General features: G+C 39.7%; 1 protein-coding gene across 5 annotated transcripts in view; it reads left to right on the forward strand.

Annotated features, from left to right (window-relative positions):
- add3a (adducin 3 (gamma) a) overlaps nt 1-21,892 on the forward strand; it is a 119,837-nt gene that overhangs the window by 16,763 nt on the left and 81,182 nt on the right. The window contains exon 1 of one of the 5 annotated variants that reach the window (XM_051945707.1): nt 15,252-15,534. The exons of 1 other annotated variant lie outside the window; for it this stretch is intronic. The gene's annotated coding sequence lies outside the window, so the exon portion shown is untranslated. Of the gene's footprint in view, nt 1-15,251; nt 15,535-21,892 lie in introns of those variants that run through there. 3 more of the 5 variants (XM_022189459.2, XM_051945708.1, XM_051945706.1) reach the window with 3 other exon arrangements.

The raw sequence follows: 21,892 nt of genomic DNA on the forward strand, positions 1-21,892 counted from the left end.
ATGATGGCACCTGTAACAGTCATCCCAGTGTGACTGGCCACAAGGTCTACACAAAAAAAGTAAAAACAAAAAGATTTTTTTTAAAAAAGTGTTTGTTTTTATTCTCTTTTACAGATTAGTTCTGTATTTTTGGAGTCAATTAAAAGATTATTGCAATAGCAACAAAAAAAGACATCTAAATGTGCATGTATAATGTAAAATTACATAAAATATGTCACTGTGACTAACCATGAAATGCACACTTTATGGCCTTTAAAGACTGTTAAAATATTTTACCAAGCAAGTAAACAGTAGTAATAGCAGTAGGTTAACAGTAGCTATTATAATGATTATATTTTATAGGTAATTTAATAATTTTACCACATGCAAAATGTTTTTTGTTAAACATTAAACAGCCAAAGCAAAAATGAAAACAAAATGATCTCATGCTCAGCCTCTCTATTAATTATGTAAAAGTATGGTTGTTGCTAGAAGTACGGACCCGTACCCGTAGCCTGTGGACTACGGATATGGCACTTGCCATTTGCCAATCAGATACGCGAGATCTGGTCACGTGACTCCCGGTAGACGCTAGCGGTACGGACCCGTAGCATCGGTAATACAGGTACGGACCCTAAACCTAACCTTAACTTTAGCTTACCTTTCAACAGTTTGCAGTGGTTAGCAGCTTCTTGACTTGCTAGACTCGTAACCCACAGGCTACGGGTACGGGTCCGTATCTGTAGACACTATCTAAAAGTATGGTATTTTTCTGAGATGGTTATGTTCTTTATATGTTTTTTGTTTGTTTTGGTGACCCAGTTATTTTTTTTATTTTTAGTGTTTTGTAAATTCTGTGGTTCCACAGGAAAAAGAAGCTGAGCTCTGATTAGAATCTGTAGTCCACCTCTGCCATGACACTGAAATTCCGCCTCAGATTTTCTGTCAGATCATTCAGTCACTGCGGGATTTTCTGGCTTCCTAATGCTTTTTGCCTGACTAGATTCTAGATCTTACAAAGGAATACAGACTTTGTGTTGACAAGCTTCTTGCTTCTCACACATCTCATTGTCTTCCCACACTTAAGAACTGAAGGAAAACTCATTCTTCTCCTCCGCTCAGGTGAGATTGATTCCCAACAGATTGGGCAGGTGGTTTCAATTTCTGCTCGTTCAGCCAACCTGGACAGACGTCTGTTTCTACAGCTGCTGTGGCATCTGGGCCTTTTTACGTTTCAGGCGTTCGACAAGCTCTCACACGTCTTCCAGGAGCAGCTTCCAGTCATGATGCCCACTGTTGAATAATTTAGACTGCACAAACTCCTGCTCTGTAATTTTCTAAAATGAACAATCCAGCATTCACACCCACGTTTGGCAGCGATTTGACGACCGTGTGGAAGTAAGAAAGAAACTTGGCTTCCAACTTCTTTTTAGTCCGTTATGCAGCTATTTCCATCCCTTTTAATGCAAGTGCAATACTTTGAATGTTTATTTTGAGGTGAGACTGTCTGAAAATGTTCACTATTATTTCGTGCACATTAGTTAATTTTATTTATTCATGTCATTTGTTTGTTTTTCTATTTTTTTTACTGTTTATTTACACATTTAAGTAAGTAATTTATTATTACTTCTAGCCTTGTCTATATGGTTTTACCTTTTTATTTTATTCCACTTGTTCTTTTTTCTTACTTGGATGTGGCATTTTTGACACTTTTTACATTTTTTTTTAAAGTAGCACTGATTTATTTAGTAAATTTTTCACTAAGTTTAACTCTGTCCACTTTGTGGACTGACTGGCCCTCTGTTGTTGGCCTGCTGCTGCTGTTGAATGATGTTCCTGTATGTCCTTCTTTGTTGTTTTTCTGGCTGTAAATCAAAAAAGCTGCTATATAGATAAAGTTCATCCTTACTGTTATTGTCTCCATTTTCCTGTTTCTGGTTGCTGTGGTTGTTTTGGCCATATGTTGATCTGAGATTATCTTAGATATAGTTTTGTAGTATTTCTGGCATGTTGTTTTGCTCCAAATCCCACAATTCCCAGTAACCAATTATCGTTCTAATGGAATTCTGGCACAGCACTCACAGCAATAACACATTTCACATGTTATCAATCAGCTCTGGTGTTCTCCTACAGTGAGCTGTGCTCCCTGGTGTTGACACAGTTGGTGTTTGTGCAGATGACATTAGATGGCTATCAAGGGCAGACTGACTCCCTGAGGCCTCCTGTCGCTCGCTGCTGCCGCTCGGCCCGCTCTCCACAGTGGAAACCACCGACCGCTGTGGCCGAGAACACACATGTAGATGCCAAAAACGGCTCGCGTGAGGATTTCACCAGCGCACACATGCATATTAGTACAGACAGCCAGAGATGTTCAAGGTTCTGGTACTATTGAGACTGCAGGGAGAACATCATAAAAATAAATGTAGCACTTCATGAATCATGAGAGAGGAAGAAACGTTTCCTTTGGAAGGAAGCTGGTTTGTTACAAGGTCTGTTGGATCTCAGTATAGGCAGGGTGGTTTGTAGTGTAGCCCACATGTGATGTAAAAATAGCACAAATCCATCTGTCACCTGATCTTAGTGTGTACAAGATTAGAGGTTTTTTCTAACATTAAACATCTTTTTGTTCGAATCGATTTTTTTTTTTTAAGTATGTTGAATTACATAGCAAACTGAGATTTCAAGGATAATTAAAAGGCTTCAGGATGTAAAGTCGACTTTTTTTGTGAGAGCTGCCTTCCTTTCATTTCAGGGTTTTGTTTCACTCATTCCTGGCTAATTTGTGTTTTTGTACAGACTGAGAGTAAATATTATTTAAACCAGTTTCATGTGTCTGCTTCTAATTGTGTTGGATTTCTTCACCTCAGAGACATGATGTGGTTCTGAGTCTTAGCAGCCCCCAGAAGACTTGAACAGAGAAATTAAAAATCTGTTTATTTTTGTCCTAGTTGGCGAGACGTCATTAACTCCAGCAGTCCCTCAGAGAGGTAACAATTTTGACATCAACACGCACTATTTCAGCTCTTGCTCAAGCTTTTAAAACACCTGCTGAATGCATGAAGCTCTATTATGAGGATTATTTTACACCGTAACACTCAGAGTTGATGGGAAATAAAATGGAGGGGGAAAAGTCTCTCATGTAGTGTTGGCTGAAGTGGAAACTTCTGGTCTGTTGTCCAAATGCCTCGGCCCTCCTCTTCGGGTTTTGTCAAGGACACAGAAGGTACGTGGAGTGTAACAGTGAGCACTTTTTGGAAAGCCTTGAACAAATGACACGGCTTTGGTCAGTGGTAAACTTACAAACTGCTTCTGACCAGACGCTTTATGTGCTCCAAGTCAGTCTGTGAAGAAAATGGTGCCAAATCTTTCCTCTCTACATAACTGTGCAAAGGATTTTCTAGGAAAACAAACATGGACATTGTAAATGAACTGGTTTTTAATAATGTTGGAGATTAAATATTGCTGCAACAGCACTTTCTGATAAATGCAGCTACTGCTGCTGGATTTCATCCTCAACCCCTTTCATACATATTTGGGCTGTTACAGTATATTTTTCTGACACTTGGGGAGGCTGATATACAGCTCTGCTATACTATATTTTTCTCCTAACTCTTTAATTTGCCAGTCTTTTATTCCAGCATTTTTTTGAGTTTGATCATTGCAGCATTAAGTCAATAGTGCCGGCTTTATAGTTGGGGAACACCAGTTCATTCCACTCTCAGCCATTGAGGATTTGAAAATAGCTTTTGCTACATCAGACTGCAAAGGCAGCAGCTTTCATGCTTCATTTTCAGCTTTTAATACAGGGCGCTCTTTTTCTTGAAACTTCAGAAATGTCACGTAAACGGAATTGCAAACATTCATCACTACAAAAACTCTTTATTGGTTCAATGCTTTTGCTGCAAATTGTCTTGGTGGTTATATACACCATATAGTCTGCTTAACGACATAGACTTGGCAAATTTCTAGTGCCGTGCAGATTAGCATACAGCTTGTATGGTACATGGCTGAAACAGAAGTACTCTGGTTCAGATGTTTTATGTCCGAAACCAAGGACACATTTGGATCCTTGGACTGTTGAGAAATTACATTTAACTGAGCCAGTGTCATTTTCTTTCATTCAGAAGTGTCTCCTTTGAGCATATTTTTTTATGGTGTTGGATATATGTTGCAGATCTCTCTGCTTCTGTGCAGATTTTCCAATTCAAAACAGCTTACATGATACTTGGTTGGAAACAAAGCTTGAGGTCGGTGGTTGTTATCCTTCTCTTTCCAAATGTCAATCTTTGCGTCCTTGTGGAGGAGTTTTTTTCACAAGTTTTCTCGCAGAGAATGAACTTCTGAAGCAAACAAGCGAGGTTTCATTGTCCACAAAAGTTTAAAATCCCTCTCCACTAACAAATCTGGTTTGGCCAGTTTGATTACTTCCCTTGGAGGTTTGACCTTCACTGTACAGGATGAAAAATGCTCGGAGTTTGCTATTGCAAGATGTTTTTCAAAGTATTCTGCCGAAAGTGGAAAGTTTTTGAGTTCAAACTGTGTACTGTTAGTTTGGAAGCCAAATCTACTCCAATGGTTAACTTTGAGCAGGATATGGGAACTTAAAACCTGAGAATGAAGTGTTACTGATGTGGCAGACATCTTGTATTTTTATGACGACATATTTGAAGTGGATCTTTAAATTATCTTGACTCCTTTGACGTCAACTCTGCAGCACTGTTTGGACAGGTAGGTTCTTGTCTTAGTGAATTATGGGGCTTCTTATTAGTTAACATCCCAGAGCCGAAATCAGATTTATCTTCAGCTGAAAAATGAAAGGATTTTCAGCTGTGGAATCCTAATGTTGAGCACTGGACATATGAGCAACACGAATGTCCATATTGACAAAAGTTCATCCATCTCATCCCTTGTTTTTCACTGTCTGTCTCTACCTACTCTCTCTTATTCTATGTCTCCCAGTCTTATCGCTCTCCTTGTTCTCTGTCAGATACTCTGAGTGTCTCTGTTTGTACCCAGTTTGGCATCTCTCCCAGGTCCAGGGCTTGCAGGGTCAGAAGAAATCAGTTCAGCCCTGGTAGCTGATGTGTCTCATAATGTGTTGAATACCTCTGCAAGTACTGTTGCAGTCTGAGGCGACAGGTTGTCTTCATATGGGGATGCTTTATTCCTGCATGGGATGATTTGAGTCCAAGTTTAGCTGCAAAGTGCTTCAGTTTGTATCTCTGATTCCTGCTGGACACCAGGCTGGTTGATGATATTGTGCTGTCTATTTAAATGGATGTGCTGAATAGTATTGTGGCAAAATGAACAATCTACTATTGTGTATGCTTGGGTATAACTGCAACAGCCTGAAAGTGGCTAAAAGGAGGCTGCAGGCTTTTTTGACATTTACAGACTCTCCTCATACAAAGTCCAAGCCCATTTTACCTCCCTAGAGCTTTAGGTGACATCCTGGACAAAATGTCCAAGATACTCAAAAGATGACGAATAGAAAAATCTACATTTAAGTTGCTGCAACCAGTGATAATTGTTGCTGTGGTTAACATATTTCTTAAACACTCAGTCAGTTACTAGAAAATTGTCACAACTCTCTTGTACAAGTTGACTCAGTGTAATTATCAACAAATTTTCTGCCACAGGATTCCCACTGGAGCCGACAGCTTTGTCATTTGGAAGTGTTTGACATTTAAAGTTCAAACCACAGCTAAGCCATCTGGCTAAGCTCATAATGCTCCATTTCTAAATTACACCACAATAGAAAATGGATTAACAGCTGCTGATGTAATCCCTTAATGAGTTTCGTAGTCCTTTCTGTGATTTAGTTTATCCTGTGTTGATAGCAGGATGTCAGAAGCAATACACCCTATTGCACCGAGTTAAGCATCTTGGTTGATATGTGGACGTTCAACAACAATAATGAATGCTGACAAGATGGCAAGTCAGTCTTTTTCAATTAGTCGAGCAATCAGACTTTAATTATACAGCATTTTTGCTACACATGAAATGTGACACCAAATGTGAAGAGTAAAAATTAAATGATGCAAACAGAACCACATCGTGTAACGTGTGAAGGACTCAAAAATACAGGGATGGAGACACTGAGGAAATGCAGCCATGAACACCACATGCAATTAGGAAAATATGATAGCTACACATAGCATCCATCATGATAAAGGACAAAATAGAAGTCAAAATTGATAAAAACAGAATGAGGAAAATAATGAACATGTAATACACTGAATAGACTGAAATATATAAAATGAAAAAGTAGCGAAATCAAAAAATAAAATTAGTTTTAAAAATAATTTCCCTATTTTTTAAAAATTAGAATCTTTGGATTTTGAGCCACAAACGAAAATGCAAGAAACGGTAAACACTGACACGTTATTACCTAATAAATGCATGTGGTGAGGATGATGGGGAACAGTTGCTTATTTACGAATCAAGCAGCAGAGATATTTTAAGTTCCTGGTCAAATGTGAGTTGGTCATGCATGTTTCAGTTTGTTGATATTTTTTAATGAAAACTGTCTTGACATGAGACTGAACCAACGAGTAAAGGTTTGAGCCGTGAAACCAAAACCGCAAGCTAAAAATACTGAAATGGTTGATAACTGCCAAGCATATTGATAATTGCCTGGGTTTGTTACTATGGTGACCCTTTAGTCATTTCACCCATTGGTAGTATAAAAACACTGATTCAAGCAGCTTTAAATAAAGTTCTCACAGCAAAATCACCAGTCACTTTCTGTTTTCCTCTTGAGTTCTCTATTCCCGTTAACCAGCCTAATATGACTCATGTCTATGAGAAGTTGAAAGTGAAAAACTCTCTTGGCATCCCATGATGTTGTCAAGGTGTCTGTGTAGCCAACAGTGAGGAGTAAACAGACCAGACGTACCCACAAGTTTTAAAGCTGTCAGCACAGCAAGGGAATTAAGAAGACAAGTTGAGTAGTAGCCAAAAATACAGAAAGAAATGATTGAGATATAAAACCACATGACGCTAAACCAATTATGTGAGTGAAGGCCAATGTTGAGACTTGCCATCTGTCATTTTGTTTGTCGGTAAGGCTTTATTTTCGATTTATCGCCTGCTTCTCTCTCTCCCACTCAGTTTCTTCTCTTTTACTTTTCCTTCAGTAAGACATAAAGCTGTGGTCAGCTTCTCCTTCATTTGGTGACTAATTGAAACACCTCAGGCCCAAACACTCCTTTCTGTCATGCACTGATTATATTGTCGGTTCTTGGTAATTTTGAGGTAGAAATATCTTTGCAGTGGCTTGGTGGGAGCTGCCTGCTCTTGTTTTGGGAGGCAGAAGTTCATAGTCAAGGGCTTTTGTTATTGGCCCTGCCTTTTCAGAAAAGATAAAGGAAGAAAATTGGATGGATGGATGGATTGTAACTGACACAATTCATTCATCAGGATTGTTTTTTTATGGCCATTCTTAGTTTCATACACCTCTAGCAAAGTTTAATCTTGCACCTTTTGTTGTAAACAGCAAGCAAGGATATTTTTTTGGACACACACATAGAAGTTGACATCACACAATTTCTTTCACACTGTTTGAGTCACAAAAACTCTGCCTTCCATTGATAACGCCTGCCTATCTGTTCATCAACTACACAGCCTGTCCAAAAAAAAAAAAAAAAAAAAAATCGGAAGCTGGATTTAAGTAAGCGAGGTAAGAACCTTCCATTGGATGATTACTACAGCGATGAATATGTTTCAGCTGGCAACAACTTTAACCCTATCTGATGCAGTAAGTAGCTTCTCATTTCAATAATAACCATGTCAGAAGACGTATCCTGTGCTCGTGGAAAGGATGTTGTTTCAGAGGATATTGCAGTGCAGTATGTTCACTTGTGTTGTATACCAAGAAAACAAACCAACCAAAAAAAGTAATATCCCAGTTTGTTTACAGCTAATTTAGAGTCGCACACCTGATATTTGCCTAAGCTTTATTTTGAAAGCTCTTCTGGATTTGTAGCTGCATTCACCTTTTCATTTGAATATTTTTTTCCACTGACAATGCAATAGGATTCTATTTTGAAATTGCTGGATTTTGTGATTTTTAACTTTTAAAGTACAAAAATGATGTTTCTATATGAAAATTTTAGTGTGATCCAGAGCTTCACTCTTTTTAAATATGGGTACAGTTGAGGATCTGTCCACACATATTGTACATTTACATAGTTACAGTCTTTTCTTCTCTACCACAGATCTGGTGCCACATCCTGAGCCAGACATGTCTTTGCCTCTAACTCATTTACTCAGTCAAAGAAAAGTCAACACACATGCTGTGCATTGAGAGAATCTGTAGAACAAAAGAGGTTTTGATTTATGAACATTTTCACCTCAGGGATGGGCAGCTGTTGGTGGGCACCGGCTGCGGAAACATAAACCTGCAGGCATTCGGCCAAAGGGTTGGATTTTGTAGATGGTGGAAATGAAAAAGGCATGCAATTCTTGGACTTTACTGGGAGAGTCTTTGGTGTAAATCACAAAAGGCTGGGCACATCTGACAGGGATAATGGTATAATGATGTTCAACCCAGCCCTCCAGTGTTACAAGGGTTGAGCTCACTGTAAATTCTTGTTGTAAATTTTGTATTGATTTTGAGGCACTAAGTATTGAAATTTAAATGCATATGTGTATCTATCTTTATATGTATTTTCTCACCCTGACCAACTGCTGTTTTAATATTAATCAAAAGTGGTCTTCCTTCTAGAGTGCCACACTCTGATTTGTAGTTACAAACTGTTTTAATTATAATTAGAATGGGTGTTTCCCTGATAAATATCAGCTGCCTCCTCAGTGACTCATAAGTCCTGACAGCAGCCAGAGGAGGAGGCTGGCTTGTGTGTTTGTTGCTGTGCCTGATTGCACATGTGCTTTATTTGATTTGTGTTTTACAGCCACATCTGATATGATTTGTAGCCCTCTGTTTGCAGTTGTGCTAAGATGGAAGAAAGAGTTCTGGTCTTGCTGGAGTGTCTGTATATCTTCTGCTTTATGGACGTCTGTCTGAGTGCCGCGGATTTGCGGTGACGTTTGTGTTTGACTCTGGTTCTGGGCCACATGATGCGTCTTGTAATCATCAGGCACATCCCAATGAAATGCAGACTGAGTGTATGTGGTCACATTTTAACCACAAACACAAAGGAAATATCAAAATGATTCAGTCATTTTCTTTTTAAGCTAACATGTGCATGCATTTAACCAAACACACACAGCACAAGCGTCTATACAAGCACATACAGTCAAAAAAACTCAAACAAATTCTGCTTTCAGCTTTGGTGGCCTGTGGAGCTTTTGTAGTGCTGAGAAGCAACAAATGACCGCTTTGTATTTTGGAAGGCTGGGAAAGTGGAACCACACATATACACACAGGAACACACACACACACTTTGGAAGTGTCGAAGGCAGTGCACAGCTCTGTCCTTCTCAATCGGCTGATTCATTAGAGGCTCCTCATGACACTAGTGGGGAAAATGGACTTGCAGTAACCGGAGGATGAGGAGTTGGGAGAGTCACAGCTCAGCAGTCTGAGGCTGATGTGACCTGAAAGTGGTCAGGTCTGGATTAGATCGACATTTACAGCACCCTCCATAATTATTGGAACCCCTGGTTAAGATGTGTTCTTTAGCTTCTAATGAATTCATTTTTTTTCTAAATAATATAGGACCACAATGGGGAAAAAAATAACTAAATCTAACCTTTAATTAAAGTGCATTTATTCAGTGGGGGGGGGAGATCACATTAAGATATAATTCTTTTACATCAAATCATGTGTGCCACAATTATTAGCACCCTTGATGTTAAAACTTTGTACAGCCTCCTTTTGCCAACAAAACAACACCTAATCTTCTCCTATCATACATTTTTGTACACTTTTCAGTGTGAGAGTATGCTTCTGTAATAAAAACTGAATTTATTTTAAGGCTTTCCACACATCTTAACCAGGGGTGCCAATAATTACGGAGGGCGCTGTGTGACCTGACAGTGTTCAGTCTCAAGGGTGGATGGGTGTTTGTTGTGTTAAGTCTCACTCAAGGTCTTTGTGTGCAGTAGTGTTGTCACAATATGGATCTGTATGTATTTTTTATACACTTGTATACAGATTTTTTTTTTTTTATATATATATATATCTGCTGCAGCCAAATTCTTCTCACAGGCTGTTTTTTGTGTTATAGAGAATTACATTACCAGCATTGGCCATGTAAGCGCACCATCCAGACATTCTGCTTCATTTTTATGAGCTGGCTCATCCAAAACCCTCAGATTTACAGAGTACTGACAGCCACCATTACTCATTCATATTCACAACAGAGCCATACAATGATTCCAGAAATATTTATAGCCTGTCCCTAATGCATAAAAAAACATTTAAAAATGTCCTAGTGAGTGTTTTCCAATAGCTCATCCCTAATTAATTTACAGTGCAGGACAGATTTGAAAAAAATGCAAATTGAAGGAATTTGTTTTTATCTAATATTATCATTATTGAATCTGGCAGCGGGCAGTGGAAATGCTGTGAAGAGGGTGTTGTAAGTAATGATGTTTGGCAGTGACTGTGTTTGTGTGGATCTCTCCCTCGATGTCTCCGCTGGAGTCAGGCAGACTTAAGTCCAGACCTCATATAGTCTCACGAACCAAACCTCCTCCTTCAGATATGTGTGAGATTTACTCCATGTTTTAACAGCTCCCTCTGGCTCGCTCCAGGGGATAAAGTTAAATTTTAATATTTTTACGGCCTGTATTAGATTACTTTAATGCTTTGTGCTGAAGCTGACATCATCATTATTATTATGAGGCTACCGACACGCTTCTTTCTTTCTTTGAGTGGTGGCAGTAGGCGTTCAGCTAATCTGTGAGCTTTAAACTTCATTTTCAAGCCTGCCTTATTGAATTTCAAATGAAGATGAGCAAGCATGTCATGCTGTGAAGTTTAAATAACTAACTGTGCACATTTTGACCTTAATGAGCACCTCCTGACCTTGTGGCAGACATGGGCTCATTGGTGAAAACACCGTGTTTATTGCTGTCACATGGCGTTGCAGTCAACATGGGGAATTTAAATGAGCGCTGCTTCCATCCCTGCGCTATGTAGGAGTCACCACACCCCTTATTGGGAGGGCAGGTCACCTCAGGACAGGAGTGGACTGAATTCTGTCAACAAACAAATCTGGATGATTCATAAAGCTTGGAGGGCGTTTTGTCACATTTAATCATTTACAGCATGTGACATTTATTCATGGATCATTAGTTAAAGGCCGTATTTAGTTGACCACTATGGCTAGGAAATGATAAACCTTTTGAGCTCCTGACCTTGGTTAAAATAACTAGAAATATTTTACATTTTTTGTCCATAATAGCAATAATAATAATAATACTCATCAATAATGAATGTAATCTGAGTTGTTTCTTACAACTGTATAGTTGCTGTTTATTAAATATCTACAGCATCAAATGGCAACAGGGTCCATTTGTGTTTGTCCAAAGAGAAAGTTACGTGCATTTGTCCAAGTGGAACAGTGTCAGTAATGTCAGGAAATTCTGAAAACATGAAAATATCCCAGTGAGAGAATGGAGAGTTGATCAGTCCCGGTGAGGATCCAACGGCAGGTCAGACTGTGTTAGCCTACATGACTTTACATTAGACAGCTGAGCTATCACACACAGAATGACAGTTTTGTTGGTTGCTTCCAGCTGTTTAGGACTACTTCCTCTGAGTATTTTGAATAGCTGTAGCATCAGACAGTGTTGCATGCATTCAAGTACAGAGCAACAGCAGTAACCTCTTAAATTAGTTGTAGTATAGATTTATAAATTAAGAAGAGAGACATGAAGAAAGGATCTAACAAGTCACACTGTTTGCCTTTCTTCACCTCAGTTTATTATCTACAGTGAGATATTTTGTTACATCTCAGCCTTGTTCAGGTTGAGTCCTGAGCTTTCTGCCTCAGCTTTCAGTCATCTCTGGACAGAAGTGGTCTGAATTCTGTGAACAATCATGGAACAAAAAATCTGGATGACTCATGAAGCTTTGAGGGCGTTTTGTCATGTTTACTTATTACAGAGTCTGGCATTTATTCATAGATCGCTTATTAAAGGCCATATTTTGTTAACCGCTGCGGCTAGGAAATAATAAACCTCACAGGCTCCTGATGGTGGTTAAAAAATTGGAAAATATTTTTCAAGGTCCCACTGTTTTGTCTGAAACTGTTACAGGCCCATTTGTAGTATCAGTCATTGCTGGGATATGTCTCATTTTCTTGTCTGGTGCAAACAAACGCAAAACTCTCCTGCTGCTTTCTGTATTATCTTTGCACTTTGACAGCATATGGCTCATGTCTCAGTATGACAAACTCAGTAGATTGTAATAATTCTTGCTGCTGTGTTCCTCAGCCAGACTAATTTCCAAAGCTGGATGCAGGCCAGTAGGCCACTGCAGGCTTCTGCAGGTGAATCCTAGCACTTCCTCTGGGTTTTTCAGGGGATTTTGAGCCTGCGTCAGCGTTTGCGTTGCATCATTATCCTCTGCTGTTTGCAGGGAGTAGGCAGGGTTTGTACAGTGTTTGTGCTCAAAGTTGGATTCAGGGTTGAGAAATTTTTTTTTTTTTTTTTTTTTTTTTTTTTTAGCCATTTCATCTGATTTGTGTGGACATTTTGCTCTCTTTCAAAAGAATATATACAGAGAGAACTATTGATGCTTTGTTCTTGTTGATACATGCAGTTCTGTGAGTATTTTTCTCTGCTCCTGGCTTGTGGGTTACAATACAACTGTCATGTCAACAATATTTTCAAATAAAAAAGTGGCTCACAATGTCAAAATGAGGGCTTGAAATGTGTCATAAGTAGGTAGTTTCAGCAAGATTCACTATAGAGCTCATACATGTGAACACACGTCACTGTCTGGTTGTCATATCTGAAGTTAAACAATGTTGTCAGGATCCTAATCTTAAATAAGGATGAACGGAGTGATACTGACAGAAAAATGCTGCACAGTTTGCTACATTACATGCACAGATGACACGTATATACTGAATTACAAACCAACTCCTTCACAGCTCATCGTGCGTTACTTAAACTATATAATTACCTCCAAGCATGAGTGCTCATCAACAATACAGTGTGCATATCATTTGCAAAATGAAGTGCTTCAACTTCATTTCTCTCTATAGAAGAGGCATTGTAGAAATTTAAAACTAGCAATTCTGCTCATAAATAATCTACGCGTGCATCCTATTTTAACCCACAGAGACTGCCGTGCCCCTGCGCATTTCACTTAAATATGTGCTAATGTTAGACCGGGCATTCGGCCTCAGCTATGCAGGAGGAGGTCAGAGGACGAGGTTTATTCTGGGACAGGTATGCCCAGTCTAAGAAAGCTGAAGGGAGACTGAGAATGGATGCCTTCTTGTTCTTCTGTGTAAATGCATGTGTGAGGTGTTATCAGAACTGCGAAGTGAAGTCCAGTTTTGAGATTTTTCTGCAAGAATAGCCTGTCATCTACATATTGTTTCAGACAAGACTGAAGATTCTGTTTATTCCAGCGCAGCTTGAACACATCACAGCTACTTGTAAATAGTTTCCATTGTGGGAGATTCACTGCTTTCAGCTTCCATGAGGGATTGATCCTCTCACCCTAGACGTGGTTAGACAAACGTAAAACCACGCTCGCCACACAGACAAGCGGGGAATCCCTGCCACTTAGAGACTGACAGCTGGATATGCAGTAGCTTGGTGGACTCGTGTCTCCCCATGATCCTCCTTCTCTCTGCTTGAATAATTGATTCTGAATTGATTTAGTCTCAACTGGCTCGTTTGCTTCTTGTGCTGGATATGGACAGCTTGTATTTTTGCTTCCTATAATTATTGTCTGCCCCTTTTTTTTTCCTCTGCTAGTCAGCAATAAAGTCGAGTATTTTTCAAGGAAGCGGCAATTAAAACTTCATCTGAGATTTGTTTGTTGCTCCAGCTGACCATAAATTACACACACCAAGCATTTTCCTTTACATGAGGCGAGTTAAACGTCAGACGATTCCCATTTTAATGCTTCAAAACGGAGTTTAGAGAAATGTCTCGTGGACAGTGTTTTTCATCAGTGCTGATATTTTTTACAGTCAGTTGAAACGTCACTAATGAAAGTCCATAAAAGTGTGTTACGTGCAGCATGTGAGAGTCTGTTGGGAGGTATGGAAGTTACCAGAGTAGGAATGTTGAACTTTCCACAGATAGCCCTGTCAGAGAGGAAGCCTTTCACATGCTAATTTAATGTGACCCTTCTGGCCTCTATATATATCACTCTGGTTAACAAATTGACTTAAACCTCAGTGATTACAGCACTAAAATGTCATTGTAAATCTTCTGTAAATTTGGAAAAAAATACAGTTAAGGCCCCGCAATTTTGAGCCAAAAGTAGCATTTAACATTTTTACCATTTATATCTACCTGCTGACTCCAGTTTCATATACAAACATCTCACTCAAGAAATATTTTCATCCAACTGTTTAAAAGATGAGATTAATTTCATCAGTGTATCTGGAAATTTAAGACTGCATGAAAATTCTCACCAGATATTCAGCATCTTGACATTTTAATGCAAATCTCCCAATTTCTAAATACCAGCACCTCCCTCCTTTCTTTGTTTTGGTCAAATCCTTCTCCAGACTCTTTTGTGTGCGAAGAGATTCCTCTCATGTGGAGGTTGTTAAGCTCCTATCAGGGAAAGTGCTGGATGTCTTTTGGAGGAGTAATGGGGAGGGAGGGACCCTTCAGTGGAGGGAAAGAAGGGGAAGGTTTTGGCATTTTTGTGCTTTAAGGACTCTGCAAACTTTCACAAAATTAAAAGTTCAGTGTTGAGGAAGGAAGGTTTAATAGGAAAGTTTAAAAAAACTGAGGGGATAAGTTAGAGAATAATTTGTTGTATTTCATTCCCTTTGAATTCTCTTTGTTCGAAAATCAATACAGATTTCTGAAAGGAGGAATGACTGGGGAAAAAAACACCTTTGAAGGTCTAACAGCTTTTTCACAAAAGATCGCCGAGGCACCCTGAGGGCAAAAGACCCTGTCATCTCCCTCCTCTGTGTGTGTGTGTGTGTGTGTGTGTGTGTGTGTGTGTGTGTGTGTGTGTGTGTGTGTGTGTGTGTGTGTGTGTGAATTTAAATCAGGTTTTCCCTTCCCCCTTTCCCTCTTCAACCATGATTAGCACCCTTTGAATTCAGTTTTTCCCTTCTCTTCACACTGGCTAGTCCTCTGCAGCAGATTCGTTGTGTTTTCTATCAGACAGTGGCTCTTGCTTTAGTGTGGAAGGAAGAGCACTAAAGGGAAAAAAAACAAAAAGCAGGGGGAGATACTGTAGGAGGAGCGTGAAGGAAAGAGGGCAGCCGACGCAACAGTTCTACACTGCGCTCGGCTACGATGGGAGAGGCGTGTTAGAGAGAGAGAGCGAGCAGTACAGCCAGAGAGGACTCGCTGCAGTGCAGGTGGATCCCAGCAGTCTGGTGAAGAGGAAGATTTTGGAGGCAGCACTCCGTTTTGTCTGTGCAGCAGGTTTGTACGCCCGATTCTTCACAATTGAAGCTTTTTTGTTATTGGACGGTTTGCCCTTCTGAGTGTGTTTTCTGTGAATGAATAGATGCTGTGTTCCCAATGGTCAGGGCTGCTGGATCACTGCTGTCCAATCTTGTTGATTCTGTGCAGTTGTGACATTCCCTCGAGCCGGCAGCGCCAAGAAAAAATCTCTAAATCTGTGATAAACTCATGTATGTTTGTGAAGCTGAAGCATGCATTTTGTATCTCGTGCTCAAAAGTTTCTAAAACTTTTAAGACTCTCTGCTTTTGCGACTGTAGTGGGTTGCAGTGTGCTAAATGAAATAGCAGAGACCGTTTCCCCTCCTTTCAGATTGAGTTCTTTTTACTGTGGAGAAGAATAGAGCAGGGAGCTTTGAATGGGCCCGAGAAGGCTTTCTGTGTGCATAAGAGAGGTGCCGCCCTCTCAAGTGTCAGCATGCTTATGGGGAGGCAGCGGGGGTCGGTTCAAGCGCTTGCAGTTTGCAGAGGGGGCTGGGTTTTCTGCATCCTTCTCACAATGATAAGATATGAGTGATTACCTGTATTTAGTCTCCTGCATGTTTTAAAATGTGTGTGAAAGGTTGAGGATGTCTAAATTTGCTCGCTTCCTTTCTTAAAGCTCTTGTCTCACTCTTTATCCTCTGATAGACCAGAGGAGTGGTACGGTCAAGTGCTTGTGTGAATCTGTCTTTTCATAGGTGTCCGTTTACTGTTGATTGAACAGTGACACGGAGACATCAGAAACAGCTTGTTTCTATTTCTGACTGTTGTTTTCTGGGTGCTCCCATGAAAGGCCTCCTTTCATGGCTGGATAACAGACCGACTGATGGGAAAGTCTGTGGTTTGATTGCTCATGTTGTTATTTGTTTGCCAGCCCTGAATTTGCTACTTACAGTCGCTTCCCTGTGTTAGATCTGTATTACCTGAGGTGTTTTGCATGACTTCGCAAACTTTGGATTCGATGCCTCAAAGTTATAGAATGACTTGTTTTCTTCTCAAACAAGAAGTAGCACGAAAATCTGTAGCAGGTCAGCTTACGCATGTCTGATTTCAACACAGCAGATATTTGCTACAAATTTTTCCCTCTTTGTTGCAATTATTCTGGCAGTGTGGTAACAGTGTGTTCAAGGAAGAGTTGAGCCAACGTTGAAACTAGTTTGTGTTGCGTTGTCATTTTTTAGGTGATAGTTTCAGGTTACAAGTGTCGGAACACTTCTTTGTCTGGACTTTATCTGAATTTGTGAACATGCACACTGCTAGCACGCTAGCCAAGCATGCACCAGGGAAGCAAAATGAATGCTTTGCCATTATCCAAGCCTTTATAATTCATTAATAAAAGTTGCAATTGAAGTAGTCCTTGTCAGGCGTCTACAGCGCAACACAGTGAGAAGTTCTAAAATCTCCAGATATCTTGTGCTATGTCTGACCACACTGTGTGCAATCCCATTGCACCTCTTTACAGAATAATTACTAACACTGCACTACAGTCCAGGCCGTACTTAGCTGCATTTGCTGTATAACTTAATTTCATGTTGTTAAAAACTCAGACTCTGACTTTATGAAGCTGCCATAGCAGGCTTCTGTTTTCATGTGACGTGGCAATACAGTGCATCTATGTAGCAGAACGACAGCCACCTTAGAAGTGCAGTTTGACAACTTGGTGCATATCCGTATGCAAAATCTATATCATAAAAAATGTTTCTGGTAGGTATTAAAACCATGAGTTTGCCTTAAGACCATGCACAGCCCATCCTGCAGCGCAAATACAAAGATGTGCATGTGTGCACTGGGTTGTGATTAGCTAGCAAAGCTTCAAAATGTCAGTCCATACAGAATTAAGTTGACAAAATGAATTTTTTGGTTGGCTTACTCCTTGTCATCTAACTGTTCCTCCTGACAGGAGAAATACGTTCCCAGCTGCTGCCTAATAAAGCCTGACTTATTGTCAGGTTTGTCTCCTCAGTGCTGAAATGAAGTCTGATAGATTCACATCAGTGAAGCAGACACCTGCAGTAATCTCCTCACTTACTGTGCACACATTTTTTCTGTTTTATCATTTCTTATAGTTTGTTCCTGTGGTCTTCATCAAGATACTCATTACTTTAGTACAATGCTAAAAGTATGTATCAGAGGTCTTTTTGTTATTGAGGCTTAGATTTTATTTTTGCTGAAAAGTAGATTTCAGGCGCTATGTTGATTAGATTGATGAGAAAGATTGATCTGAATTCACCAGTTAAGCACACTTTGAGACTTTAACAACCCCTAATGAAAAAAGAAAATGTGTATTTTGAAGATAGTTTCAGCAACAATTTTACATGCTGTTACAAAGTGTTCATTTTAAATCAGATCTAAAACATTCAGCTTCAAGATTTAACTCTGTCTGCGGTGACTTGCTGCCATGGCGATGGCCTCGGTCCTCAAATCTTGAAACATCTTATCAAATATTTGTCCAGAGTTCTTTTGCAGAAAAGCAATAAAACAGCACACTTGCTACAGGCTTTGTTTGGTCTTCTTTGAGGTTTTTTGCATTGTTGCATGACTTTGTGTGCCAGGCCCTTGAAGAAAATGTTGCTGCTTCAGGCTGAATGACTTGCAGTCCTGCTGGCCTTGATTTCCGCTCTTGAGGCATTTTTTTTTTTTTTTGTATCCATGTGAATTTAACACCACATGCCTGCTCTCAGGTCAGGGTTTCAAGATGTCTCTGAAGCAAGTTAAGACAGATTTATCGATCTTACATGTGACTTGCTGCACTCTATCCATGTAGTTTGATTTGAAAAGTTAGCAAAAGAGTTGAAGAACTGAGGAGGTGGACAGATTCCTGTGATGCTGAAGTTTTATCCTGGTGTCTCAATCAACCCCAGTGACCTGAGCACCCCTCCAGTTCCTCTCCTTATGTTTCCACTTTGTGTGTGTGTGTGTGTGTGTGTGTGTGTGTGTGTGTGTGTGTGTGTGTGTGTGTGTGTGTGTGTGTGTGTGTGTGTGTGTGTGTGTACATGAGTAAATGAATGTGTGTTTTATAAAAGATGGGAGGGGGTTGGTTGTCATATTGTTAAAGAAATGGGTGTTATTTTTCTGTCTAACTTGTGTTTCAAATGACTGGTTTAGTGTGTGTGTGTGTGAAATAGCTTGGCTAGCCTTTCCACGATTATGTCATGCAGCATGGTTTCCAGCTGTCCCAGTCAACTGAACTTAATTTGGCTTTCAAGAAAGTCTTCCTCGTCCATAGTCCGAGTCTTTGTGCATATGTGTCTTTCGTGTGTGCGTGGAAATACATTGTGTATATTTGTACCATTTTTAGATTTGTGCTTACTTATTTGGATCAACATACACATTTAATCTCTTTCGGCTTGAACCTGTTGGCGCGCGACGTGAGGAAAATTGGGTTCCGAGTAATGAAAGCTCTGAACCTTTTTTGGTTCTGTTTGATGATTGTGATTTGGGCCTGATTGAACACTCTGTTCCAGCTCTAAGTTAAGCCAAATGTATATCGGCTCGGTTCCACGTGGGCTAAGGAAAGGGCTGCACACATTTCAGCCCAGCACAGGTAGACTGCATCCATTTTCTTTTTTTAAATGCATCATTTACACCTAGCATCCACACTTTTTTGCCATTTAAAGCCCTCTGAAATTAAGACTTTTAGAATTTATGAAGCAGATACTCATTTTTGCCTTCTGTTTTGGCCTCAGTTGTCACCATGAGTAGTTCTGAGTCGTCACACTCCCATCATGTTTCCAAAACCTTGTCTTTCAGTGATTAATCCAACACTAACAACGAATTACAGGTGTTGCTGACTTTGTCTATCCTAGAAACTGTTCTGCTGTTCAGGTAAACTCCAGTTTTACTCTAAGCCATTGTTGTTTTTCTACAGTAATTTCTACAACTAAGCAACAATCCCTCTGCTTCATATTTACATCCGCACCCCCATTTCCGTTGTACATAACTGGTATGTGTTTTACATTAATATGTACCAAATTTGTTTCTGAAACAGTGCTAAAGTTGTCTGCTCAGAGATGCTTTTCATTTTAAACGCTCATTAAGAATGAAGACCTCTTGATGTGAATGTGTCTGTCGACTCACTGTCCATACTATCTGTGATTGTTTCATTTATTTTTTCAGACAGTAAAACAAGAACATGCTTGAACCAGCAGTGCTGATGGATGATTTTCTTTACAGTCAGGTTCATTTTCATCTTTCCAGTTTTAATATTCACATAGACAAGCATATCTGATCCTCAATTTCCTCCAAGCTTAAATTGTGATTGTGTGTTTTGTTTACATGGACTGATTGTCTCCCTCTGATGTTTAATCATGTTTCAGCATGTTACTGAATCATATTCCTGGAAACGCCCCCTAAGAAGAGGGATGGATGCCATGTGGTTTTGCTGTTTGGTTTACTGCTGCAGTTGAATCATGTATGAGAGAGGGACTAAACAGAAATCTCTTCTCACTACAATCTTTGTAGATTCCTCTGGAAAATAATATCAGTTAAATAGCTAAATTCAAGTTGAAATGTCTGGGTTGCTCTTTGCCAGGTGGTGGTCAGACCTTTCTGACCCCAGGGTCCCAGTTGGCCTTGACCACAGTCAGTTCCGCTTCCAGGGGTTTCTGAACCTGGCTTCCCCGAATGACAGGATCTGCTGACGTGTCTTTAATACGATGTCAAGAAAATTGGATCCCACAGTTGTCTGAAAACGCGAGAATCTTAATGCGCCTGTTTTATGCTGTTAAAACAATTTCTGATTCTGTTAATACCAATTAACACTTCTGTAGATTTTTCTATACAACTCAAACATGAATAAAAGTACTTTTATTCATTGCAAAATCATTTTCAAGGTTACTATATTTGAACCTTTAATGCTTTTTTTGTGCATTGCAGTCACACACACAGAGTACTTACACCTTGTGCTCCACGCTTTATTGTGAAACTCAAAGGTGGCTGATTTAGTTGTTTAGATGCTTTGTAGAGTTGCATGAGCTACATTGTCTTCTACATTATAGACCATATTAATTTTGACCTTGTAGGGATGCAGAGACGAGCTGTGTGTCTTCGGCTGTGTGAGCAGCTCTAAAAGAAAAGTGCACTTCCTCTTTTTATTCCTAGAAATGCAGCAGCACAAAAAGGGCTGACTGAAGTTGAACATAAATCAGATAGTGGTCCAATTAAAAAGTTTCACTCTCAGCCACTCACTTTATTGGTCTCATTGCTCAGAAACAGCTGCTGCAGAGAGACATGACATGAACAGGTAGACAGATGGTGTAGATTTTGATTTAACTTACATACAATGATAAACAAAATTCATTTTTAAAATGTCCACGAGGACATTTGAGTGCATCAATATTTCTGCCGTATCTTGCACCATTAATAGTCACATCATAAAATGTGATAACAGCAGCATTTGCACCTCATTAAGAATAATAGTTGGGAGGGCTGTAATCCAAGACCTGTCCTGTAAACAACAGATTACTGAGACTTGACAGATCAGCCTGATGTATATGGTACTAAAAACATACAGTTTTTATGGCAGTTTAAACCCACCGACCAGCTCAGTGGATTGATGGATTGATTAGTTACAATGGTTTGTTTACGTTTTGAGCATTATTCTATCATTGCTGCACGTTCGCTCTGAAACAGAAGCCGGATTACAGATATCGCCCTGAGACTTTATTCTTTGTGCAAACTCTAGAACAGTTTGCTTTTCTTTACTAAAACATCAGCAGTTTACTCTGCACTGTTGTATGTGCATCTCCTCTCTCTTGTGCACCAGGAGCTCTGTGCTTGGCACCCAGTCGATATATAATCTGAATATTACAAATCTGTGACTTAAACACTGTCGACATGGGAGCATAGAGGAGATGGAGCCTGGCAAAAACCATCTTCAGTGTTATGTGCGTGGAATGCACATGATAAAGAACCGATACAATGAGTGTGTCTTTGGGGCTATAATGCAACGGGACATTTCTTCATTCAATCACATCAAACTTAAAACTTCGCTACCATCCAGTTCTTTCTGCATCCTTGTCATTAACTGTAGTTTGTCCTCGCCTTGCTCTCACTTTTTGCTTATTTGTAACCCAAAATTTGTACGTCCCCTTTGACCTGAGATGCAGAGGGAATAGTTTAATCTGCAGAGGTGGTCTGTTTTGTATTATCTGATATTTGCAGTTTATATTGAGTCTCTTCACTTTTTCTCTTGGCGGTGATAACAGCAGACTAGTGCTGAATCACAGGGGCTATCATGTGTCTTGCACCAGATAAGCTGAGGAATTTGGTTTTTTTTATTTTGTATAAAGCTGGCTTAAGGCTTTATTCAGCAGTAGTTCGTAATGTTATTCTAGGA

This window comes from Acanthochromis polyacanthus, chromosome 3 (genome assembly GCF_021347895.1).
Source record: "Acanthochromis polyacanthus isolate Apoly-LR-REF ecotype Palm Island chromosome 3, KAUST_Apoly_ChrSc, whole genome shotgun sequence".
Lineage (NCBI taxonomy): Eukaryota > Metazoa > Chordata > Actinopteri > Pomacentridae > Acanthochromis > Acanthochromis polyacanthus.